At 40.7% G+C, this 27,165-nt stretch overlaps 1 long non-coding RNA gene across 5 annotated transcripts in view; it reads left to right on the top strand.

Moving 5' to 3' along the window:
• LOC116725139 (uncharacterized) overlaps positions 1 to 23,426 on the top strand; it is a 36,502-nt gene extending 13,076 nt beyond the window's left edge. For 2 of the 5 annotated variants that reach the window (XR_004340334.1, XR_004340332.1), the window contains 2 exons: positions 16,988 to 17,062; positions 22,868 to 23,426. This is a non-coding gene — a long non-coding RNA (uncharacterized LOC116725139). Of the gene's footprint in view, positions 1 to 2,762; positions 3,067 to 16,987; positions 17,096 to 22,867 lie in introns of those variants that run through there. The other 3 variants (XR_004340333.1, XR_004340336.1, XR_004340335.1) reach the window with 3 other exon arrangements.
• The last annotated feature ends 3,739 nt before the right edge of the window (positions 23,427 to 27,165 follow it).

The following is a 27,165-nucleotide window of genomic DNA, read 5'->3' as shown; positions in this document are numbered from 1 at the left end:
CAAATAAATACTTAACTTTGGCTTTGAATTTCAGAGACGTGTTGTCTGTACTTCATAGAATAAAAGAACAATGTTCATTTTATTCAAACATTAACCTATGAAAAGTAAAATCAGAGAAACTGATCATGTTAAGTGGTCTCTTAATGTTTTCCAGAGCTGTATGTAAAGTTATATGTAGCTTGACAGATAGCCATATAGCTACATAGAAGAAGCTTATAGCTTCTGGATCTGTGATTTACTGCAGATCTAAAACATAAAAAATGTTTTTGCACAATTGTAATATTAATAAAACAGGCATACTGTTTTCAAATTTTTGTGGATATTGTTTTAATTTTTGGGGTAAAAATTTTTTTAAGTCTAATTTCGGCGACATGAATGTGACAGGTCAGTCTCTGTTCTGCAGCATTTGCTGTACTAATCAATGGGGAATAAATGGGGATAAATGTGGACTCCAGTCAAAGTTCCTGGATGTTTGTGGTTTTCTACATTATGAAATTCAGATGAATGCAGAAACCTGGTTAATAAAGGAGAAATTATTTGAGTAGTTTATTTATTTATTTATTTTTTCATTTTAAGAAGATTTTATTTGTTGCCCTAAAAGACAAACAAGAGTAAATATGGTCAGAAGTGGCTTTTATGTTTGGACTCTCCCATGAGTTACGACCTTTACCCTTTACTGAAACAAGCCAGGCCTGCAGTGCTTTAGATGCTGTTCTAGAACTTCTAGAGAAAAAGGCCGTAAAAAACTAAGAACATCCCTAAAACTATATTAGTAGAAAAGCCTGGAGTTCAAATGGGCTCTCTTCTACCATGACATTGTCTATCTGAACAGAAATACAACACTGAAGTTATGAGATAAATTGCTTGCACAACCCGATCTTTTCGCGACACAAGAGAGAACACAGAGACCCGCTTTAAGACGAGCGGTGAAGGGGAAATGCCAAACTGTGCAGAAATCGCTCCATCCAGCTCAGCTCTTTTCTGCTTCCCTTTGACCAAAACCATTTGAATATTCCTTTTAACTGCGCCGCAAATTAACCTTGGCATTTTCACAAAGACACAGGCGTCTTTGTGATCATGCCTCGCACCTTTTACCCCTCCTCTTCTTCCAGTCCATTTAACTCCGAGCTCCAGATTTCATGGTCAATTTTATCTCACTTTCTCTCAAAGAGACGATCATCAATTCTTCACAAGTTTCCATGTCCCCTTTCTCTGCAGATCCACTGCGAAATTGTCCATTCAGCTTATTAAATAACTGTGACTGCTATAAATTTCCGGCAACACCCGGGCCTTTAAATCTGCGTTTGAAAAGCTGACCCCCCCCAGCAGTAATTAGTCTTCATCTTTTGTTTATGCCTGCTTTATCCACAAATCACACACTTCTTTTCATTCTTTATTTTCCCACCCTGATTCGTCGCCTTCATCACGGCGAAACAAAAACAGGCCAAACTTCTTTTATTTTTCCATCAAAGCCAGACGCTGACAGGAACTCAACAGTCGGGCAGTGATCAGGTGGCCAGCTGAATTAGCGGACTTTTGGAAAATCTTCAAATCTTCAACATTTTTCAAACATGCAGCCTCTAAATATGTAAAACAAAACAATGGAAGCCTGTTAGGCCAAAATTTGGAAACTGAGTGCAAAATTTTGTTCCCCTAAAGAGAAAAAAGATTTCTTTTTAGAAAAAAAAATCATAGTTGGCACAATTAACCACCTTCAAACTTCCTAAACTGTCTAGAGAGAAAAAAAAATGTTTATTTAACAATTATGTTGGAGCCTTTAGTGATAATCAGGAATTAGTGGACTAATCACATTGATCCCACGTCACTGAAAACAACATGTGTACGGACACAGCATCACATTTTTTGAGCGCCGACAGAGACTACCTGTGATCTGGATGTTAACCTTAGAAAAACACTGTTTGTTTTTTAATGTTCTTACTTAGAGTACGCCTTGGGTGCCAGTTACAAAAATAGTGTCTTCAGTCAGAGACTTCTTGAAATTCGCAGTAGTACAGACTGCTACAGGAGAGCCTTCATGTCCACAGCCATCTACAATAACTCTAAAAAATGTTTTGCTTATTGTTTTTAAAAACAACCTATATATACATTGATCGAAATAATAATAATAAAAAAAAACACAACAACTTATATCCCATCAACATTTTACTATATTTACATTTAAAATGACAGAGCAGGATAGGACCTACATCTACAGCTCGGCCCATACAGACACAAAACTATCGGCTTTGTAAAGCTCAGCAATTCATCCAGCAGCAAAACACCAACACAGCATGATGCCGCCTCCCCCGTACTTCACAGCTGGTACTTTGCGCTTATCTATTTCCTCCAAATCTGACACCGGACATTAGATTCACTTCATCTACCATTATCATTCACACATTGCTTAAAGGCATCTATCTAATCTTAATGTGTGCAAACTTCTGGCCATAGAGCAAGTCAATAGAACAAAACTAATTATTCTGACATTTCGCCAAGAGAAATACATTTTGGTACTTCTAAGCCTGAAACGTTCAATCTGATTTATTAACAGACAGTGAGAAAATAATAAGATGTGATTTTAAATGATCTGGGTTCACACTGTGCATTGTGTGGATCACTTCTAAGTTTTTGCACGCATCAAAAGGCGGTTTATGGACGCTTTTAGTGTTATTACTCTTTAATAGTGGACAGAGTAATTAAGATAAAAGGAATGTCTTTATGACATTTAGACACAGTCTAAGTCTTTTTCTTTGTCTTGTAAGACACCATGAGCTCTAACTGGAGACCAGTGCACATCATCCGTCGGCTGAGAGGCTAAATGAGGGATCCCTAGACTCCAGGATTACCCTATTATTGAGGAGACGTTCCGCTAAACCTCCACCGCTGACACATATTCCTGTTCTGTGGCCTATTCACTTTGAAATATGTCTTGTCAGGGAGGCTTACGGAAATCTACATAATCCTTTATCATCACAATTAAAGATACCACTGAACAATAAAATTGCTTGCTCTCTGGTTTGTTTCATGTTGTTTTGACAAAAAAAAAAAAAAACAGGGCGAGGGAAATGTTGCTACTGAAGGTTGCAAGGAAATTATTATTATTATTATTAATAATAATAATAATAATAATAATAATAATAATAATAACATTGCTTATTTTAAGTTTTCAGAGGTTAAAGGGAAACAAAAGTGAAAATGTAACACCCGAGTCATTTGTTTTTACCAAAGGTATGAGGATGGATGAACACTTAGAACAGAAAATATCATTAGAAGGTTTATTTTACTAAATACTGGCTATTAGTTGGGTAAATAATTTCGTTTCTACCCCGGTTGACATGATGTTAATTTGTCTGACCTGGTTTTATAGCCACAGAATGACCCAGTGAGACGCTGCTCATGTTTATTCAGAACCAGGCAGTATTTCACTGTTCAGCTCCCCGTCAGTCCGGTCCAAACAAAGCACAGAAATTCATCTAAAGGACATAAATCTCACCCAGTGCTTTCTGTCAGGGGTTTGTATGTGCATGAGATGAAGTACTGCAGTTTTTGGTTATGTTTTGCTTAAAGTAGATTTTAAAAGAGCAGCTCATCATTTTTTTTAATGCTGCTCTGCTCTGTCATGAGCCCAACGTAATTTAAAATCTCTTAGAAATGTCATTAATCTAAACCAAACCAAAAAAAAAGTAGTTTTGTTTACGTCTTAAAAATGTACTTCTGTTAACAGTCTGTGGTTATTAATACTCTGCATCACAGTATGAAGTGGTGCGCTATGAATTGTTTTCCTTGCAAAGCATAATAAAGCTTTAACGTTGGGTTGGACTGATCCAAAAGTTTTTTTTTAAACTTTTGACCCAAAGTTTCAAACAACATGACAGTTTAAAGCTCACCAGCAAGTCCCATTCTGAATGACTAAAAAAAAAAAAAAAACAACACAGGAAATTGGAGTGGCATAGTCAAAGTCTGAATGTAAATTCTATTGATAGGCTATGGAATTAAAACAATTCTGCAAGGAAGAGTGGTTTGATATCCCTTCTTATTGATGGAAGGGCTCATTCACACCGGCCCTGTTTAATCCGCTTTAATTGAACTCTGATTCGTTTGTGTAGAAAGTCCTCTTCGTTTGGGAAGGTGTGAATGAATCGAACTCTGGTCCACCTACAGACCGAGGTATCAGTTCGGTTAAAATGAACTCTGGTGCTTTTTGAATGCAATACGTGAGCGTCAAACAGAGTGGAGACTGCTCCACCAGCAGGAAGTGGACTACAGCGCAGGGCATTCTGGGTAAATGCAACCAAAACAAACACACTAGTCTAGTGCAAGAGGGACAAATGGCTTGTGGTCGTTTGCCAAAGACAAAAGAGAAATGCTAAAAACTCACACCACTCCTGTTGTGTTTACGTTTTGTGAAGATGGAGGATGCGTTCAGTGTCTTCCTCTGAGGTTTTTGTGTCAATTTCTTCTGTGGTTCCTGTTGCAGCTCCACCACAGGCGAGGGGTTGAACAGGCAGGTTAGTTTCACACAGTGCAGTATGAAAGAGAACCACATCAGCTGAAAATGGAACAAATGTTGCCCTAAAAGACTCTTATTGCAAACGCATGATGGCTGTTTCAGAGTGTCACTACCAGTTATTAGTAGTGACACCATGTTGGTGGTGATATGTAAAAATTTTTTACATATCCAGCCAGGTTGGAATGTGTAATCTTTTTCCCTTAATGGAATAAATTGTCGCTTGAAAACTGATTTTCATGTTTTGCACTAAGGTTAAACCTTCACACTAAATGGATGCTTTGTTTTCATCACAGCATCCATTACAGTTCTGTACTTGATAAAATTAAATTTAATTGAATCATCCTTGCATAATATTCAATTTTTTATGATGATTTGAAAAACTGAACCATGGTTAAAAGGAAAAAAAACCCTGAAGATGTCTGTGGACGGAATAATATTTGTTTTTAAGTCGAGCTAAATTGTTACAAATATGTAAATATAACATATTAGATCTTTTACATAGCTTGTTTTAAATACAGATCTATGGTCAGTGGAGTTAGTTAGTTAGTTAGTTAGTTAGCTAGTTAGTTAGTTAGCTAGTGCTTCACATCACAGTGAAAGAACCAATGACAAAACGGTGACTCGTGGCCCTGAAGCATTGTGGTCTGTTGAAGGGACAGTTTGCAGAGCCACTAATGTTTCCTCCTCCCTGTGTGACCTGTGAGTGTGTGAGGAAGTCCTGGCTCTTGGATTCGACGGGCCTGACACCACACCACGGCATTCGGCTCCCGCATTCGCCTGCTTGCCTGTGACCCAGTATGAAAATGTCAAAATCTCCCAGTGTCGTCCCCCGTTCATTCACAAGCAGGCTGCGCCGCCGCCCATTCTCTGAGTTTTTGACCTCTCTGAAGGAGTAGCGGCAGTAAAGTTAACAAGTGAAGCACATTCCACAGTCTCCTGCAGGAGCATTTGAAGTACGGTGCAGAGAGGAGGGCACGGAGAGAAGGGCAAACATAATCTTGTTCAGAATGTCCAAAAGCCCCGGGTTTTACATCCGCCGCGTCTTTCATCTCTTGGATCCTTATTCTCCAAGTCCTTAGCCAGAGCTGGAGGTCAGCTTGTGTCATGGCGGACGTACAGAACGCACACGGCTTGCCCCGTCGCTCGCTCATTGTCGGCGTGCCTCCCTCGTGACCTCGGCACAGCTGCAAGTCTGTTTGAATGTCTGTTTGTAGGTCATTGTCTGAAAATAGAAGGAAAATATGAGGCTCCCAAGTTTCATTTTGAGATTTAGCCTTAAGGGAACTGAAGCAAATTGGACATTTCTTTTTGTGGTTTGAATGAAAAAATATATATATCTTTTTTTCTAATTTATACAACTGTAAAATGATCATGCATGGAATGCATAGAGTCATCTGTGAGCAACTAGGAAACATTTTGTCACCTTTCTAAAATAATGGCTAAAGTCATTTCTAGCTGAAAGTAATTTTGTAAAAAAAAAAAAATAAATAAAATTCAAAAATAAAATTACCACCTGTTTCTTTCCAAAGATTGATTTAGGCAAAAAATAAGTAAACAAATAAAAGTCAGTTTTGGCAAAAAAAAACAAACAAAAAAACCCCAAACAACTTAACAATTTGTAGTTTTTGACCCGTAAAATATAAAAGATCATATATTTTAGATACAAACCAGATTGAAATATAGAGGCTTAGGAAAAATCTTCCAATCATCATCATCAGCTCTGAGTTTAATCACATGCAAACTGAGGACTGATGTCACTGTAACGGAAAATAAGCCAAAATGATAGAACAAAAAGTAAAACGTCCAAACTTAAAAAACAACAACATGTGAATAGACTGAAACATAGTTATGTGCAACTAATATGCGTCTACCTGAGGAAGCTAGCAATACTTGCTGCAGTCTGGCTCGACTTACTGAAGGTCATGCCGGGGTCAGTCGGCATGACCCCGGCATGCCGACTTGATGACAACAAGTTCCCTGTTGTTCATCAAGGAACTTTACGACTGCGAAGTGCGACTGCGGCTCTTTGGTAGAGTAGTCGTCTTGCGATCGGAAGATTGTGGCTTCGATTCCAGCTTTTTGTGAGCGTGACTGGGTGAATGTGACTCTAGTGTAAAGCGCTTTGAGTGGTCAAAATGACTGGAAAAGTGCTATATAAGTTCAGTCCATTTACCATTTACAGGATAAACATGCAATAATCAAGCCGTCTGTATTCAAAGTGGCATCACAAAGCCAGTTTTCTACACTTAAAGTGAATATCCTAACGCCAACCATAGAATGTAAACTTCTTTTGAACAGGTAAAAACAAAATGAATAGAAATCTGCAGAGATCAGGTAAACACAACGGAATCATTTAGAAGGTTAGCTGACGATTAGATCAATTAATTCCACTACATTTCAAGGTAATAATAATAATAATAATAGTAATACATTTTATTTGTATAGTACTTTTATAAACAGACTTTAAAAGGATCAAGTAAGGCTGCAAAAAGAACACTGAGCACATCAAAATAATTCAGAAAAGGAGAACACTTAAATACACAACATGTAAAAGAAAGGAGAAGGAACCTTAAAAAAAGGTGGATTATTATTAAATAAGTAGGAGGCCGCTTCCTCATTTAGCTAACTTTGTTTTATTCTTCACCTGATGAATAAACTGTGAATAAACATGTTTTCTATCTGCCACAACCTGCATAAAATACATTGAATGAATTGAAAGTAGGTGGCCTTGACATCTAGTCGCTACATAAACACTCGCCTCATTTTGCTGCTCTCGTTTAACATAATTTTATGGACTTCAATTGAAATTGAATCCAAACTGCTTCTGTTAGATCATGGCTTCCCTTTCACCTTTTCAAAGTCGCAGAAGTGGCATTTAATGAAAAGTAACTTCTGAATACATATATTTCGATGACTGTTCGTTGTTGTTTTTTTAAAGCAACATTTACCAAAGTGACATTTGTTCAGCAGCGTTTCAAACTGTCTGTTTAGCTGCACACAACTCCTGTTGATGAGACGAGAAATCCTGTTAACGTCTCACCAACCAACGTCGTTGGCATGACAAAATCAAATCCTTTCTGCTGCTGACGCACAAACTCCCAGAAGTTTGAGAGACTCTCAGAATAACCTAACATACTGTTTTCAGTTCCGTTTTTTTTTTTTTTTGCCGTTTTTGTCAGGCGTAAGGACATAAAACTACATTTAGGATTACAGCGTCATGTAACATGGAGATGGAAATAGTAGCAGCTAGCTTGAATGGGCTGTATCCATCAGTCACTCTGTGACTCGGAAGGATTGAGCAAGTGTAGAAGACAGATGAATAGATCATTTCCTGTCATTATGTTTGTATCAATAAAGTATGGTATCTCCATTCTTATTTAGTTATAATGTTATTCCCTCATCAAAAACATACCCGGAGTGTTGCCTTGATTCTTTCATGCATGTTTGAGAAATCCTTTAATCTCCCGTGGCAACCATTTAGCTGGGAACAACTAAAGGTAACGATGTTGTGATGACTTCCTGAAGGCAGAGTTTCAGGAAGAGCAGGAGTTTCTTAAAGAGACAGAGGCCCAATTTCAAGTTGCTAAATTACCAAGTCCAATTTCTGTTACGTCATATTTTAACAATTGAAGGTAACATAGTTATTTGATTGTGTTATAAAATGACACCATGTGCCTGAGAAACACACGACATCGCCCCTTTAAACAACTTTTTTGCAAGTCGCTTTAGTATTTACATTTTCCAAACAGTCACGGTACAGAAGAAAATCAAAAAAACAGGTTAAATCCTTTTTGAACACATCTTAAATGATTACATTTATCCCTATCGTTCCCCAACTAGTCTAACTTTTCTTTCCATAATGTTAAAATAGCACAAAGTTTGATTTTGCGGTATTACTGGCTGCCGACTTCAACCCTCAAGCCTTGAAAAATATGCAGTTCCGGCTTTGTAGCAGGCAGTGTAATCCTTGAAAGTAAAGCTAATTATATTCCAAACACCAATTTGTAAGTGCCTGTGCAAGCTGGGGGTTGCATAGTATGGATACAGGAGATTTTGTTGGTAATCTCCATTCTCACTGCTCCCTGAAAGGCTCTTGGTGGCTTTAGTTCACAGTGGATCTGACACCGAAGGGAGGGGGGAAAAAAATACTTTTATTTATCTGCCAGGCGCAGGGAGAAGCAGGTGTCAAGGTGTCACTGGCGCCGTGGTGCTCAAAGTGACTCATGACTTCCTGGCACTGCAGCTAAGATGAGTCACAAGTGTGATTAAATTGGACAAGTGGAGTAAAAGACCCTCTAATTTCTCAGTCAGTGAAGTGTCTTGCAGTTTTCACGGTAAGATCATTTTCCATAAAATGTAAATCATGTCGGAACCACTAAGATAACCAACCCAAGAAGTCAAAGTTTTGTGGGATGTTGGATGCTAAGGTTTAGCATGCTAAAAGAAAACTACTGATCTTACCCACATTTTAGTGAATGCTTGAATCTCTATAGGTGTCACAAGATTTAGAGAGAGCTCCTATTCAGTCTATTGACTTGACCTAATCTGTTGTGCCTTCCAATGAACTACTAATCTCTGCTTGCTATTGAACAGACAAAGCATGCTGACACCCTGCCAAGGCAAAACAAATCCAGTAGTGATCCCTACCCTCACTCAGAGGAGAGTGTGCACATTTGTAATGTTTTGTGCTAAAGACCATGGAAAAAAAAATTGATTATGGAAACGCCATCTGAAGCACTCAAGACCAAATCAATGCAAAAATGGATTCTAATGATTTAACATGCAGGCTTTATGAACCAGGTATGGGTTTCGTCAAGAACAAGTTTAGTCCAATGCTTCTCCACATTCCGTTGAAGTTATTCTGGGGTCTCATCAGGTTTTCTGGTAATGACCCCTCAGAAAAGATCCCAGGGCAGAGTCAGGTCTAACTGGAGGGACGATGTAGGTTCCAGTCTCGCGATCCTCCAACAGGAGAGAAAGACTCCAAAGAGTGTCCAATAGATTCTGTTCGTTTGGGGACCAAAATTGCAACATTTGTTACATTTTCAGTTGGCGCGGTTCGCTTTCACAACGCACTCTGTCAGACCTGCCAAACCCTTTCAAAAGCTTGTTCTCCTTCTCCCCTTGTGGTGGCGCTGTACCAAGAACGCTGAAAACCAGTTCAGCATCATCATTGACTGCTTGAGATTCAAGTGTTGTGTCAACAGTCATCCTCTGGATTATGAGAGGAAGCCGGAGAAAACTCATGCATTTATTGGAAGAACATGCAAACTCAGCGCAGAAAGAGTTCTGGCTTGGATTTCAACCTTGAACCTTCTTGCTGCACAGCAATGATGTTAACTATTGTGCAGTCCATTAAAATAGGGATTAGTCGTCAATATAATAACAATAGCAATAAAACAAAGAGTGGTATACATGAAAAGTCATAAGGTATCCTGGATCTTATCTAATGACGTTGCTGCTTAATTAATCAGGAGGTCCAGAGTTTGAGCCCAGCTAATTCGTCTTCTCCTTTCCTCGTCTTATCAATGTCGGATCAAACAAGTCAACACTTAACATACGTTTACAGTCACAGCAAAAACGTTCACTTTCAGACCAAATCCATCCAATTTTATGGATGATTTAGAGCTTGTTCAGATGTATTTTCAACAAAGCATGGTCTCTGTGTGATGCTAGAAAATCTCTCCAGTTTGTGTTAGTGTGTATTTATTAAGGTAAAAGGTATAAATTTAACAATTATATGCATCATGACATTTTATCTTTGCCATGAAGTCACTTTTTTTCTTCACTTTTAATGATGAAAATAATCATGAAAGTAACATGGTTCAGTCCTCCATACAGTCTCTGAGTGTGTGCAAGTGGTCAAATAACTATTAGCTGAACTGATTATAAAGTTGGTTAAATGGGGGGAGCCCATGCTGAGGTAAACAGATTTTCATCAGTGCAGACAGAATGTCTGCAAAGTGTAGAATGAGCAATGTCATTACGTCATTTTTGAAATGTAGCAGCAGTGATTCCTGGGTGCTGGGTGTGAGGTATTCCAGAGTTATGATCAAGCATTATGTCACAATAGAAATACAACATGCAAGCTTTAGTCACTTACAGCGACTGGGTGAATTCCCTTCCACATCTGAGTGGTTCACATTTCTAAAAGCTGCTTTCACAAACACAATTTGAAATGGAACTCTGATCTAAGAAGGGAAAACAGTCTTTCATTCCGACTCTGTTACACATGTTTTTGTACAACCCATAACATGGGATAGCGTGGCCAGATTCTATCATTATATCAACATAATCTCAGAGTCGTTTGTTGACTTTTCTCAGCTGTACATGCAGGAGGAACAGCAGAAGACCCTGATACTCATTGTCTGTCTAACACAGTGGCTCGGAGCCAATCAAACCGAACTGATGACTTCTGACCTTGATAAAGGAACGCCGAACCCCTACGGTCTCAAAAGCTTTGTGTTAATGGGTCAGAGCAAGCGTTTGCTTAGCATATAATTAATGCTTAATAACCCCTGGTTGTTTGTCAACACTTCTCCCACTGTCTTTTTTTTTTTTTTCTCCACGCCTTATAATCTTCAGAGAGCCTGCAGGCACTGCATTCTCTGATAGCATCTTAAGCCTCTTGTTCCAATACCCTGGCCTGGCAGTAACAACACTGGCCAGTCACTCATTTACAAGCAAAGATAAATGCACAGTCCTTAATCTGTCTCCAGTTAGGGCTGTAGTAACACAACGCAGGCCAGGCCCACGCCTTCAGCTCCTCCTTAGGCTTAGCTGCTCCATCAGTCGTGCTGCTGCCACGTAAAGCCGCCTCCACTTTCACCTCTATCACCTGCCACACAGGTACCTCCTGATAAGCGCACACACAGCAGACTGTGGGGGTGTATGTGTGTGTGAAAGAGAGAGAGAGAGAGAGAGAGAGAGAGAGAGAGAGAGAGAGTACTTGCTCAGTAATTAGGATGAACTCATTTTCTAGATCTGTGCATTTTCAGTCCAGAAGCTAAAACATTTACGCTATTTAGCTAAATAGTAATATATGATAAATAATCATTTGGAAACAAATATATTTTGGCTTACGTTCATGAACATTACTTGGAGCTTGTTGGGTTTAGTTTCTATATACAACTAGGAACAAAATGACTGTTTATGAGATTTGATGTTATACTCATTTCACCAAAAAGTTTTTGGTTTCTGATTAGGAATGGTACAGGTATCCCCCAAAAAACAATAATGACAATTATTTCCCACTAGCTGCACTTACATTACAAATGTGTATAACTCTGTCGATATTCTGATGATGTCAAAAACACACATTAAATAAGAAATTAAATTAAAATCACATATGAATAAGCTCGTCCAAGCGATAAGTCATTAAAAATCAGAGCAGCGACAGATGTAAACAGTTTGTGTTAGTACTTATCATCTATCAGCCATCAGAGGAGACGTCTGTGTCTCATTCAGGCGACGAGCCTCTTATATTTTGTGCGAGTGAAATTTTGAGCCCGTACACGTAGACGTGCAAATGTGGGATAGCGACACAACAAGAAAGTTGAGAATTTGCCGCAGCTGCTGCTTCGATTCCCCATGTGTTGGGTTGGGTTCCCCCAGAGTGCCGTTACCTTCCCTTTTCGCTTCAATCCGTCGCTCCTTGTGTGTCGAGTCCGCAACTGTCAATGTTTGACAGTGGCTTTGTTCTAACCACAACGGTTGCTTTTGCTATTTTTCTCTCCCGCAGCTAAGTTGGATTTTGTTTTTTTTCTTCGTTTTTGATTAGGATGGTCTTCGACGATGATCGGAAGATTATGGATTGCTTTTTGTTGCATTTAAAAATGCAACAAATGTGTCAGGACTTGGTGATATAAGTTCAGGTAGCAGTGCCTCTAGCTAAGCATCGCTTAGAAGTGATCCCCAGGAAAAAGTACATCTCTGTTTTCTCTCATTAATCATCTGAACTTAGGGCGTGCCGTGGTGGCGTAGTGGTTAGTGCGACCAATGTTTGGAGGCCTTGGGTCCTCGACGTGGCCGTCGCGGGTTCGACTCCCGGACCCGACGATATTTGCCGCACGTCTTCCCTCCTGTTCCTTCCCCCTTTCCTGTCAGCCTACTTTCATATAAGGGACACTGGAGCCCACAAAAGACCCCCTGGAGGAGTAAAAAAAAAAAAAATCTGAATTTAGTTTAATATCTTCACAGGCTGGAGGCCAACACTGTTCTAGCTACAAAACAACTACTGCTATAAAACCTACATAACAGCGGTGAATGTCTGTTGCAAGAGATCTCTACACATATTTCGATGGTATCCTCAGGACATTAAAATGAATTTAATTTCAGCATATATTTTTGATATCCATGAATATAAACACTTTTGTGTATGGAAAATCTAAAGCAGTTTCAATTATCAAAGTGTTATTTCACATGTATACCCTACAGTGGTCGCCACAAAAGTTTGGCTGTTTTTCTCCTCTTTCTGGATAATATATATATATATATATATATATATATATATATATATATATATATATATATATATATATATATATATATATATATATATATATAAAATCAGTCTTGATTGTTAATATTTCTATCACATACTCCTTTGAACAAGCAAATCACACTGTTATGGAAGCACAACAAAAATCCCTCTCACTGCTGTCTAATTGCATGAGAAGCCAAAGAATTAAGTGAGTCTGTTACACAAGCTCATTAAAGTTTATGCTATCCACTCTATTTCCTTTTGGTCTGAATGAGACAAAGGAAGAACAATATCCCATTAAAGGCTGTTTCCTCGCCCTATTCATTCCTGCCGGTGGTGAAGTGTCGGTGTTTTTTTCCGTGGATTAAAGTCTGATAGCGCTCGCGGGAAGAATGACTCCTCCGTTTGAAGACTTGTGAGTACGCCAAGGCGAGAGGCAGAGGGAGAAGAGACTAAAAGCGAGGCAGAAACGAGTGTGAGACATAATGGAAGAGCGCGTCTTATGCACTGTCTTGCAGCGGGTGAATTAGGAGGCAAATAGCGTGATTATTGTGCGATGTGCTGGTGGTAGCGGCGGTGATGGCGGGATCTCGGCCAGCCCCGGGATGCAGATAGAAACCACCAGGGGTGCAGGAGAGGAGGCGAGGCGGTTGTGATTTATGGGTAGCAGCGGGGCAGATAAGGCGGGTCCCTTCATTTAAAGCCTTATCAGCCGCGTTAAAGAGAGGCCACAATTTGCAGCATTCTTAAAAGCCCCAGATGTAACTAATCTCTGCAACCTTCCAGACGATCTGTCTCAGGGAAAAACTATACATCACTCACTTGTCTTACTGATCCCAGAATCTCCTCCTTTTGGTGTACCAACTGGAAACTGGTGGAGAATTATTGTAGAGGATGGAAAGTTGGGATGATCCTGTACACTTTTATTACAAGAGCAATTCCAATTCCTACACTGGAAATATTTTGTTTTCTCTCATAATTTCTGCAATTTTTCTTCAGTAAAAACATCTACATGGCTGCTACCTGCTTTATGTTACTGCTTGGTGAGTTGGTTAATTGGTTGGTTGGTTGTTTGGTGAGTTGATTGGTTGGTTGGTTGGTTGGTTGGTTGGTTGGTTGGTTGGTTGGTTGGTTGGTTGGTTGGTTGGTTGGTTGGTGAGTTGCTTGGTTGGTTAGTTGTTTGGTTGGTTGGTGAGTTGCTTGGTTGGTTAGTTGTTTGGTTGGTTGGTGAGTTGCTTGGTTGGTTGGTTGTTTGGTGAGTTGATTGGTTGTTTGGTGAGTTGTTTGGTTGGTTGGTTGGTTGGTTGTTTGGTTGGCTGGTGAGTTACTTGGTTGATTGGTTGCTTGTTTGGTGAGTTGCTTGGTTGGTTAGTTGTTTGGTTGGTTGGTGAGTTGCTTGGTTGATTGGTTGCTTGTTTGGTGAGTTGCTTGGTTGGTTAGTTGTTTGGTTGGTTTTGTGAGTTGCTTGGTTGGTTAGTTGTTTGGTTGGTTGGTGAGTTGCTTGGTTGGTTGGTTGGTGAGTTGATTGGTTGTTTGGTGAGTTGTTTGGTTGGTTGGTTGGTTGGTTGTTTGGTTGGTTGGTGAGTTACTTGGTTGATTGGTTGCTTGTTTGGTGAGTTGCTTGGTTGGTTAGTTGTTTGGTTGGTTTTGTGAGTTGCTTGGTTGGTTAGTTGTTTGGTTGGTTGGTGAGTTGATTGGTTGTTTGGTGAGTTGTTTGGTTGGTTGGTTGGTTGTTTGGTTGGTTGGTGAGTTACTTGGTTGATTGGTTGCTTGTTTGGTGAGTTGCTTGGTTGGTTAGTTGTTTGGTTGGTTGGTGAGTTGCTTGGTTGGTTAGTTGTTTGGTTGTTTGGTGAGTTGGTTGGTTGGTTGGTTGGTTGTTTGGTTGGATAGAAAATGGACATCTGTGATGCTTTAGAATTTTTTCCAGCCCTTTTTCAGACTGATGCCTTTATACAATATTATTATCTATAATGTTATTTGTAACCTGAGTGCAAACTTTTGCTTTAGCTAAAGGATGCATAAACAAGTACTGATACATTTATTGACAGCTAATGAAATTGATAATTGACAGCAGGTGTGTATTTAAGAAGACTGAATGCTAGACAACATTTAATGATTTTTTTCACATTTTCCTTTGTTCACATCACAATAACTTAGAGTTCTAATAGGTGTGTATAGACATTTTACATTCAGTGTTTAAAAATGAACAAAACTGGTTAGCATGCTATTAGTGAAAATAATGTAGTGTAGTTAATACACCCTTTGACATGAGACAGGGACATGATCAAATTTCCTGACTTGATAAACTGGGTGGAAATGGGTAGAAGGAAAAAAAAACTTGGCTTGAGTGGATTTAATGTTCAACTTATCAAAGTCACATGTAAAAGGTACAGACTGAAATTAATTTGTGAACACACACATGGGCCCCATAACGCCCAACAGCCTTCAGAAGGTTAGAGAACATACCAGAGAAGGTTCTAAATAGGATAGCTTAGCAAACATACACACACACACAAACACAGTCGGGTGTATCTGTACTGGTTTATCAATAAACTGGGAACTTGACACAGCCACACCACACCACTGATCAATACTAATCACTGGAATAATTACTCACCAAAGCTTATGTATGCTATTGATTTTATAGGCCAGTTGTTTGCATTACTGTCATATCTGATAGGAATAATCTTAAAGGGTTTTTTTCTCTCTGTTGAAGTTTAGTCAAGTTCTATAAAATGTACGAATGTCACTGCAAGGTCTAATCAATGCTACTGATGTGTGGAGGAGCAGCTCTACAGCCTTTCATGTTTCTCGGCTAGAGCTGTGCATGATAAGCAGCTCTGAACATTAATACATGAGTCTTGGGAAGAAACACTTAATTTCTAAAATATGGCACTAACTATTGGTCTGATTGGGGGTGTTTAGAAGATTCATAGGCTGGTCCTCAATATTTAGGAACATTTTTGTGGTACGCACTTAAATGCTGCTGATAAAAAAAAAAGGGTGTTTATTCAAAATATTTGCCTAAAGTGACGGTTCAAAGATAAAGAAACATTCAGAGCAGAGGAACAGATCCCCGTTTTCGCTGGTCTTAGCTATTTCAGCCTGCTCAGACCAAAAATGTTATCAAAGGGACAAAACATTATGTTACTGTACATTAAGTTTCTACACCTTTACAACAGACCGTTGTTAATTCTGTTGCTGTTCTTTCAACAGTACAGCTGCTGTATTACTATAGTAAAGTTACCCCGGTGGACGGCAGCAGCTTTATCGGTCCGGCTGAGTGGAGCAAACTTGGGGATTTTGGTTCAGGCTGTCAGCTGTGGCGAGGCGTTAAAGGTGGTCCGTTTCTGTGTTTTCCCAGATCTCACAGTTGTTTGAAGGTAATCCCTGCGGACACGAGATGAGCTGATCAATCAGGCGTATCGATGCAACCTGCAGTCCCAAGATGTGGAACTTTAGCCTAACTCAGGGAAACGGAGAAAAACCTCAAACAATGGTGTCATGTGAAAGTGTGGATCTTTCATATCACCTCATATGTTGTCAGTTCTGAGGATATCTTCCTTTTTCTGCACACAGGCTCTGATATAACATCCAGTACTACAGATAAACAGGACTGTTGCTGATACTAACTAAATGGGGCCTCACACACAAAATGTGTCAGCTATTGGTAAATATCAAAATTCAAATAAAGAAATAAATATATTCAATGACACAAAAAAACATGGCTATAATTCTTTGGGCAGCATTAGGCCTGAAACAACTGCGTCAGAGAGTACATTTTGCTTTAAGTTTTGGTGTAATCAATGTGAAATTACACAACTTTATGGTATTTTTATTTCAGATGATCCAATCCCCATTATATATTTGACCAGTATGGTATGCAAGCAGCTGCAGGAAGAAGTGCATTGTAATTTTTTGCATGCGTCTTTGTGTCACACCTTCTCTGAATAAACTGTGAGCTCACTCATTTTTCTGCTCTGTTCTGTTGACAGTTGGGTGGAAATGTGTAAAAAGAAGAGCAGAAATGTTCATCTTCAGGTCAATCATCTGCAACGGGCCCCCGTCTGGTAATCCCTCCTGCTCCGTCATTCACCTCTGTGGTTAGCATGAGTAGCTACAATCCTCCAAAGCTATTGCCATTTTTGAATTTTAAGCGTCTTTTTTTTTCTCTTTAAATTGAGCATATATATTCATTTTTATATGCTTTGCTGTGTTCTACAAGTGTAATTAGTCTGGGATACTCAGCAGTTGATATTTCACCCGCCCGCCCCGCTTCCATTCTTAAGTATTCATGAAAGCCAGTGATCTGACAAATGGAATTTTTCAGCACGGCAGCATCTTGCATCTCAGACCTCATTCTGACGGATAATCCTGTTTAAATATCCCGGCCCGGTTTATGCAGCCCAGGTAGGGAAATCTTAGCATTTAAAATGCTTACACTTACATACCTTCATAAAGTGCATGCAGTGCAAACAATGATGCATAGTGCACGGGCCAGAATGGGATATTTACATTGTTAAAACGTAAAGCAAAAATTAGGGATGTGCCAATATGAAAATTTGGGCCGATATTAATATTTATGTAAGAGATATTTGACAATAATGTTAAATTTTAACTAGCGTTTTGAAAAAAAACCCAGAAACAGATGGATAAAAATATTGGTTGTTCATATTGGCCCAAAGCTGATACGGCCAATCCGATGTTAGTGCCGACATGTTGTGCACTCCTAGTAAAAATACTCTTTTTTTTCTTTTTTTTTTACAGTATTATAATTTATATACCAAAATGTAGAACCAAAATATTTAATGTGATCTAATTGCCTTATTTAAAACGGAAAAGCAACAATGTACAGTACATGCTGTGTATCGCATTTATTAAAATATTAAGTAAACAATTAATAGCTACCGTCTCTATATTATGGCTATCAAATAATCTCACAAGAAAGCTTTGCTATAGCAGCCTCCATAATGCTAAGGCTAAACTTGTCGGCTGAATCAATCTGTCTGATCAGTCATGACCTTCTAAAAGGCCACCAATAGTGGAATAAACTTTTAGATTTTGCAACAGCTTCACCTGTGCAACATTCTCCAAGTGGCGTGTTTTAAGGCAGACCTGCTGTGGTGGGCCGATACACCAGGTACCACATGATGTCAACAGGGACATGGCAGATGTTAGCTGAAAAAAACTTAACAACAGTGCACTTGCAGACATTCAGTTAGCAATGTTTCTTACTGATGTGAACATTTTCTCTAAGTCCTCTAACACATCCAGTGGTTTCAGGAGTTTTTTCACTTCCCTAACTGATGCATCTACAACTGTGCTGCAATACGACATGCGCCTACTAATTTTAACTTCACAGAACATCACTTCAAAACTCTGAACTCACCGTTTGAGTCAATACCTAAAGTTCAAAATAACAATCAAAGAGCTGTTTCTCAGTGCAACGCCAGTAAAAACGTTGTTGAAGGGTTAATAGAGGAGCCATGTTGTGGTGACTTCCTGAGGGCGGAGTTTCAGAAAGAGCAGGAGCTTCTTAAAGACACAGACGTAAAATGTCGAGGCGTTGTTGAATCTTTTAAGTCATATTTGATATATAAAGGCTTTTTATAACAACTGAAGCTAACAGTTACTTGATTGCGCTACAAAATGGCCCCAGGCGTCATTTTAAAACACATAAAACTGCCCCTTCAATGCCTTAGTGTTGCTTAATACTAACTGATGCATCTAAATATGTGTAGCAAAGTGTGTGATTCATTCTCTAAAGAAGAACAAATAGAATATTCCTCCAGTTTTTTGTTTCTTTTCTGTTGGGTTCAGGAAATCAGCCGACCTCCTCGCCTCTTTAATCTGCAACGTCCTCCCGGCTACCAGTATCTGCCTCAGGGCCGCCGCAGCCTTGACTTTGCTGCGCCGGCCTATTCTCAGTTCACCAGGCTAATTCATCACAAGCACTCCACTAACACCAAGGTCACCCACATAATGAGGGGAGGGTTATTGTGATAAAGGGGTAAAAGCTACGATTGGATCTGAGCCAAATGGCCAAAGACGATCGCTTTCCGGGTCTCTTGTTTATCCCGCAACCTCCGCGACTCAAGCAGTCCACACACACAGCGGTGGCCGCTCCAATGCTGTGTTGGCAGCTTGCTTACCCTCCTCTCTCTATTGTTGCCGCGGCCCACTGGGGAGCGTCCCTACAAGTCAACTGGCATTTGACGGGGTGTGGGAGGTGGCCGGGGTGTGTTGGGAGTCACCTATTTCCTCGGGAGGCAGGGCCTTTTTGGTCCGTTTGCCCACCACCGGGTGCACCCCATCCTCTCTGCCTCCCCACCAACCCTCCTCCGTCTCCGTCTCCGTCTCCTGTGCGTTCCCCTCACCGCTCCAGCCCGCCTGCACGCCTGACAGACAGACAGATGCTATCTGCCGTGCATCTCCAGCTCTGGGCCTCTATCACTCTCCACAAACAGCCCCATTGCTCGCACACAGGCTGCAAATTTCGTCTGCCTCTCTCCCCCGCAGATAAGGGCCGATATCAGTGACAGAACATATTTTATGTATGAAATGTAGCTCACAACAAGCAGTCAAGCATTAGGTTTGTTTAAATAGACGATCCTTATCGCCGTTCTTTCAACGCCGACTTTCGACATTGTTCTCCGTTTATTTTCTCTTTGCCCAACAATTCTTCTCAAGCTATCTGGCCCCCCCATGCCCCTGACAATTGCCTTTTAAAGAGCCTCCTGTCCAGGGGCCGAATTCATCGCTATTTTAATTATAGCCGCCGCTCTGGTGCGAGCAGGACAGAGGAATATTTCCAGTCGCACACTGCCTCCCTCCCGAACCCATCCAGTCGACATTCCGGCGGATTATTTGCCAGGGATTTCTCATGTCAAAGAAGCAACACTTTCCACCCCCCCTGCTCCCAGCCCCCTACTGTTGGCTGTTGTTAGCATCAGATATTGGATGATTTCCATTTAGTGCTTAGGTTATGCTTGTCAGTTTGTGCCCAGCATTTTTGTAATGATAGAAATAAGATCTCACATATGCCAGGAGTCTGGCTGACATAATAGTTTGGCTTGTGCACGTGTCTGTGCGTGTTCGAGCAACTACAAAAAAAAAAAAATTATTCCTTCTCTACTTTTTCAATACAGAAAGTTGCTAGAAATCACATTTTCAGGGTTGCTTTTCAAAGGAAACAATGAACATGCTTTACATGTGTATTTGACGGGACGTCTTTTCAGAGTATTTCAAGAGTATTTCAACCCCTTGTTCTGACACAACAAGCCATGCCCTGGGACATTATGTGTTGGTTGACCCCTCCTACTCTCCCCCAGCCCCCCAAAAAAACAAGGCCTCACCCCCACGGCACACGCAGAATGGAGGAGGAGGCGGTGAAGAGGGATATGCAGGTCATTACCATAACAAGCTGGCGTGTTTCTGAAGATACACTTGTTCAAAACAGACAGGGGGCAAGACTGGAAAGGGGTATGAGGGGGCTAGTCCGGGGTGGCAACGCCAGCCCAGTTTATTTCAATAACAACAGCCAGACACACGGCCTATCTGGTGAGACTTTGAATGAAACACTTGGGTCCTGATGGAGAGATAAGACACAGATGCTAAAAAGGGAGATGGCTGAACTGGCCTCTTGACCCTCGCTTTGCTTTTTTCCCGTTTGTAGCCAATAAAGTCAATCAGAGTCAACATCGTTTAAGATCCAGGTTAGACTATTTTTTTATGACTTTCATTAATATTACTTCCAAATATCAATATAACTTGAGGGGTTAAAAATAAAAAAGCCGGCTCTGCTCATATCCATTTACCCTTGTGTAAACCTGCGTTGTTAATTAAAGTGCGATCGTTTTCACATGAATGGCTCCGTATTTACCGCGGGGCGACTGATGTATCCCTTGGGAAGACGGTGTCAAGTGCTTTACACATTAACAGATGTGTACTCAGTTGGCAGGAGCCGTTGCCAGTTATCAAGCAACAGAAAGGTTTTAAAAAACCGCAGAAAGTTTCTGTCATCCTGTTTGTACAGTTTAAATTTCTGTCATTAGGACCTTAATATCTCTGTTGCTGAGCACTGCTGGTCAGCTGACAAACTGCAAATTAGCAACACTCATCACTCTTACTTAAGGTGGCACTGCTAACCAGTAGTCAAACTGGTGTTATTACTTTTACACAGTTATGCAATTAACTGTTTCTACATTTAGAAAGAGTTTGTATTTTTAAGTCTTTGAATGAAAATGAAAATAGCAGTGGCTTCCCAAGGCACGCGCCAAAGTTATTTGAGATTTATGTGGAAAAAAGGCAAATTATTACTTTTGTTAACAGAGAAATAGCTTAAATGATAATAATTATCCCAAAATGCTATAGTTATTCTCAGCTAGCTAGGTAGGCCAGAATTATTTTAGGTCACCAACTAGTTTCACATAACCTCTGGTTATTTAAGGTGCTTTGCAAACACCTAACACTAGAGCTCCAACATATCAATCACACGGACATACAGATAGCTTGATGCTGTCTCGACTGCTTCAGCGCCGGCGCGTATACCGTGGGAATCTCCTGCCTAACACCCACCACCACCACCAACAACAACACCACTTTTCATAAACACAGGTAATCCTCTATGGTAAATCGGAGCTAAAAAAAAAAAACCTCAACACTGAAAAGCAAGCAGCCCTACGCTTTAATATTTGCGCAGATATAGCACGGCGCTTAGATTCAGGAGGAGATGTCCTAAATCTCAGCTTGATTTACCAACGTTAACCTCGGCTTAGCCGCGGCTGAGGGGTGTCGCGTGCAGGAGAGCCTGTTGAGAGTTGGTGGAGTAGTTGTAAATATGTGGTAACACTTTCAGCGGTAATCCTCCAGCACAAAGAATTGCCAGAGATTATGGACCGGTTGTCTGACAGAGAGAATCCTCCGGCACAATCAAATTCCTATGGCTGCTGAGATTTGTAGAGGGCACAATACCGTACGGCTCGGCTCTCCTGGTAATGTGAGGGCGAGCTGTTCCCTCGATGAAGAGCTAAGAAGCAAATATAGCATGAAGTGCATATTAGGTAAATAGTGGTTTGCTTAACATTATAGTAGGGAAAAAGTAGCCGCGTTTGGCTTCTTTTTTTTCCCTTCCTTCTGTGCCTGTTGATACCGTTGATTCCACGCTGACCTGAGCCATGGAGACGTGAGAACCGGCACACCCCGCTCCCCTCCTCCTCGGGGCACAACGCAGTCGCCCTCGCTGACACGTTTTGAGTGGGGTTTAAGGAAGTGATGTGAAGAGAGAGGGTGAGGGAGCGAGAAAGCCCACCGCAGCCCCGCAGCCCCGAGGATGAATAGAAGATAGAAGCCGTTTTCATTTCAAAAATCGGCCTCTGCACTTGGCTGAACCTACAATAAAAGTTGATAATTGAGAAGTGAAAGAGCGGGATCAATATGACTGTAGAGAGAGAGAGAGAGGGAGAGAGAGAGAGAGAAAAAACGAGGCTTGGGCTTATGTTTAATGCAGTTTAACTGATATTTAATATTTTCCGCTTTCTCTCTCTTCTTCTCCTTTTGTCCACGTTAAAATACTTCAAAAAGAATTCTAATAAAGTGGAAATTAAAAGGAGCGTAGATTGGGGTTGGAAAGAGAGGCCTCTAATCCTGCTATCTCTTAATAATTCAAAGTCTCTTTTATTTTCTGAATAAAAAGTGGAATTAATCTGGCACTGTGAAGCTGTCCTCTCTTCTCACTGTTTAAATAAATCCCCGTTCGTACATTAGACGCGAGGAGGCCGGCTCTGGCTCCTCGCCAAGCTCTGTGTCAATTCCCTCCTGCCTCCTTCCTTTCTCTCCCAGCCCCTCTTTATTCCCTTTCTTTTGCTTTCTGCCAGGGAGGGACCCGAGAGGGAAGCCGCGCCACCAGAGAGCCGCTATCTCCAGAACCTGCTCGGCACACAGGCCTATCACAGGCAGCTAAGACCACTCAGCTCAGGCAGCCAAAAAGGCACCCTTATGAAACTTTACCCAGATATTAGGGGCACTGTGAAGCCAACTGATATGTTACAAAGACACTGTGTAGAGGGGGGGGGTGACCATTTCTAGTATTTATATGAAGCTTCACCAGCTGGAAGAGTAAGTAGTGTTACTATTTTGGCCTTTAGCTGAAATGGAGCCATGGGGCTTGGGGAGGTTTTATTCTTTTGCAGCGTTTTGTTTTTTTTTTAAAACATGATAGCGAAAAGAAATATGTCACTACTGGAAGAGCACAGCATTTGAAATCACTACCGTGATCGTAAGGGGCTGTTTTTGTGAAACATTTGATAAGCAGTTGTGTTTTAAAAGGGGTGCATTTAGTCTCTGCATGTAAGTGTCATATTTGGCCAGTTGGATAAACTGTAAGTGTCCTTTAAAGTGAAGTTCTTCAAATTAAACAAAATTTGGGTCAAATGTTAAGTGTTGCTTTGTGCTGCAATCATTCTAAAGATCTTAAGAAATGTATCCAGAGGTCATCGAAGGTCAACCTGTCCGCCCACAATTACATAGCAATCACATTTGGTGTCAATAAATTGTTAAAAAACAAAGAAACAAAAAAAACCTTCTCAAACACAGCACAATTAATTTACATCAAAACCAACACAAACATACAGAGCCTGACTGGTGACATGAGAGGAAAAAAAAAATCGTGGTCACGACTTAATATTTCGTGGGAACAACTTAATTATAATAAGTAGTGAGCGAATTAAACACATAATGGCCACCAGTTATCTCGTGACCACAATTTAAAGAGAACAATTTGATTCTAACAAATGGCGGCCACAAGTTCTTTCTTTGTTTTCTTCTATGTCTCCAGACGAGCTCCAAACAAACTTGGTAAAGTCGTTACATTTCATTTGCAGAAGGTTGGTGACTTTACTCAGGTACAAATGAGTTATAGATTTCAATGGCAGGTCAAGGAGCTAAAGTTCACGCTGATAATGGAAGAAGAGGTAAAAGAGAGAAAAAATGTGGATTAATCTCAAATAATACTGAATAGTATTACAGTGTAGGGTTTTTTTTCTGATGTGCAGCTGCTGATTAGGGTCTTCGCTAAAAACACCGTTTTAGTCAGAGTTTTTACACAATTTCTATAATTTGTGCACAAATGGACGGCATAATCTTTTAGCTTTGCTTTTTTTTTTTTTTTACTGAACAAAGGGCAAATCTTTGAAACTGACACTATGAAACAAAAGGAGCTTAGGCTCTATGTGTAAATGCAGAACGCTGAGGCATGGGGGGGGGGGGGGGGGGGGAATAGGAAGAGGCCTGAGCACAAGCACAAGGGGGACGCCGACTCCCTGATTAGCTCTGCCCTCTCTATCAGGGTCCCTGAACTCCCCCTGCAGCTCTGCTAAAGGCTACAGGAAGCTGATACAGTCGGCACGCCGCCGCCCCTCACCACAAATCGACTGGTGAAGAACGGCGACCATCTGACTAACTTTGACTTTCATTCTACAGCCTCTCATCTGGTCAGATATTCCATTTTATAGGTGGACATTTATCGTGTTTATCATGACGCATTTCTTGTCATAAGAGTGTTTATTTATCGTTGTCACAATGAACTCCAGTTTCAAACCTCCCTAAACAGTCCCTATTATGGGGGTAGGCAATGTTGCTATTTTCTCCACTGTTGGTTCAATGAAAGCATCGACACAGTTACTGTGTGCAACTTGGTGACACAAATCTCACGTCTTACAAATGGCTGTTTTTCAAAGACATTATTTGTGTTTGTGGGGCTGTAATTGCTGTGACACACAGGTACAATCATACAGTTACCTAAGAGAGATGTAGTAAATAGTTCTCATCATTTTTATCGTTGTCACAATAGTACTATAAAATATCGTGATAGAACTTCAAGTCCATATCGCCAACCCCTATTCCGCTTGATAAGCCAGACTGAAGCACTGGTAAGGCTTTAATGTAATTTTAATTCATAGAAAACATGCTGAGAACTCACGGGGTTAAACACGCCACCTTCTCCTTCAATCGCCAACACACACATCTGATCTCACGTGTCGGGAACACCGTGATTTCTTTCTTTGCTGGTGAAAATTACACGCTTGGTCCAGGTGCCAGTCTTCTATAAATCTGGCACAGTTTTCTTTTTTCTTTTCTTTTCAGCATGATATTGCTCTGCACTGAAATCTTGACTTTATATGTTATCAGAGATAAAAAAAAAATATATATATATATATATATATATAAATATATCAAAGGAAGAAGGAAATAGGAGGAGGCCCTGAGGGGGACGGGGAGGGGAACTGCAAAAAAAAAAAAAAGGTGTGTCTTTAAGTTCCCTGAAGGCAACAAAAAGTCATTTTCACTGAGGTGTGGTCTATTTTTATTTATATATCTCCTCCGCTCTGTTTCTTCATACATACTGTTTGTGGGGCTATCATTATACCAGACGCAGAGGTGGGGGGTAAAAACCATTTGCATTAGTATCACTGTCTGACTCCAGGCTCTAAGCAATGATACTTTATTCCATACCATTCAGAGTGCCATTATCACTTCACCCCCTCTGTCCCCTCTTCCAGCTGGAAGCTCACACGCGCACACCCACACACACACACACACACACACCCACACACGCACACACAATTACACGACGCGCCGCTCGCGCTATTCCCATCCGCCGCGATCGGCAGATAGCATCTCGCGCAACACCGGCGCAGAGGTACAGGACGGGCGCGGGGGGAAGCGGAGGGGAGGGGGGACATTTCCGGAGGGGGGGTCCTGGCATGTAATTGTCCTGGTGAGCACTCAATAGCACCTTAAACCAAGCAGGCAATCTACAAAGCTGTGCGGTGAAGGAGGGAAAGGCCCCGTGGCTACGGGGACCCTAATAGGAACTTCTTTCTCACAGAGATAAATGGAGAAAGTTCCCTTTTATTTATCGGTAGCTGCTGTTTGGGACTGGGGCTATCAAAGCGCAGCGGTGCTATTTATCCCTTCCAAAAAGGATTCGTCCAACACTGGGCTGAGGGCGAAAGGAGGAACGAGAAGGCTGATGGAGGAGGAGGAAGAGGGAGGAAGAGGGGGGCGCTGGAAATTGGCAGAAACAGAAGGTCAAACTGTTTATCGTTTTTATTCCCATGTCTCTCCCTCTCCTTCATTCTTCCACAACTCTCACTTCACCTGTTGTGGTAAGAGACTGAGCGGCAGAGGGGAAAACTCTTTGGATGGCTGTCACGGTCCAAATCAACAAGGAAACTTAAAAGTGTTGTAGAGGAAGTCAAACAATGAACTGTTCTACTTTTGCTAATAAGTTTTATATAGTATAAAATGAATAGTAAAAATACAGACGAAGGAAAACAATTCATGGTTTTCAACTCTTTACACTAATAAAAATGTTAATCCTGAAGCAGTTGCATTTGGTAGCCTTTATTCAGATACTGCTAAATAAAACCAACTAATTAGTAAATAGATTAGTTATTTATGTAGATTAGTTATGTGTGTAATTAGTCTCAGCGCTGTCAATCAATGCTCCTCAAAGTGCTAATGGCGGAGAAAGAACGTGCAGTTCCAGGAAAACCATTTATCAGCCATCATCAATGGCTGATAAACAGTTATGCTAAAGCTAGCTAGATTTAGCATCTGTAGCAGGTTGTGGTGAACCAGCTGTAGCTTAGACGGGAGGGGTTCAGCGTGAGAGTGATTGTCAGCGGTAAGACTCCTCAGAACACAACATGAGAATGACTCAAAATGCTAAACTAAAAGGTGGCAAAGAAACTAACACTGAAAAACCCAAAACTATTATTCCAACCTTGCAGCAAACACAGAGAGAACATGGCAACCCAGGACTTTCTTTTCTGCAAGACAACAATCCTCCATACTGCAGCACCCGTACGTAAAAAGAAAAGAAGTGAAACACAAACTTTAAAAAAGATGTATTTCATACTTTTAATAGACCCTACAGAACAATCTGACATGTCAAGGAAGCAGTCCTTCTACAATTATGGCTCATTCAGCTTATTTCCAATTAATATAATGACCTCTCAGTTTCATCTGCAGCCGTTGCCGTGACAATGGGAGCCCGCTGGACGACTCTCACTGAAGCCCGGTGTGGTTTAGGAGGTGAAGGAGGACTGAGCAAACCACACACTTGTGATGAATGACTTCGCTGATCCATTACTGTCTATTTCGGTCTGGA

Source organism: Xiphophorus hellerii, chromosome 9 (genome assembly GCF_003331165.1).
Source record: "Xiphophorus hellerii strain 12219 chromosome 9, Xiphophorus_hellerii-4.1, whole genome shotgun sequence".
Classification (NCBI taxonomy): Eukaryota; Metazoa; Chordata; class Actinopteri; order Cyprinodontiformes; family Poeciliidae; genus Xiphophorus; species Xiphophorus hellerii.
The sequence above is the reverse complement of the archived record's forward strand: the minus strand, read 5'-3'. Positions and strand labels throughout refer to the sequence as shown.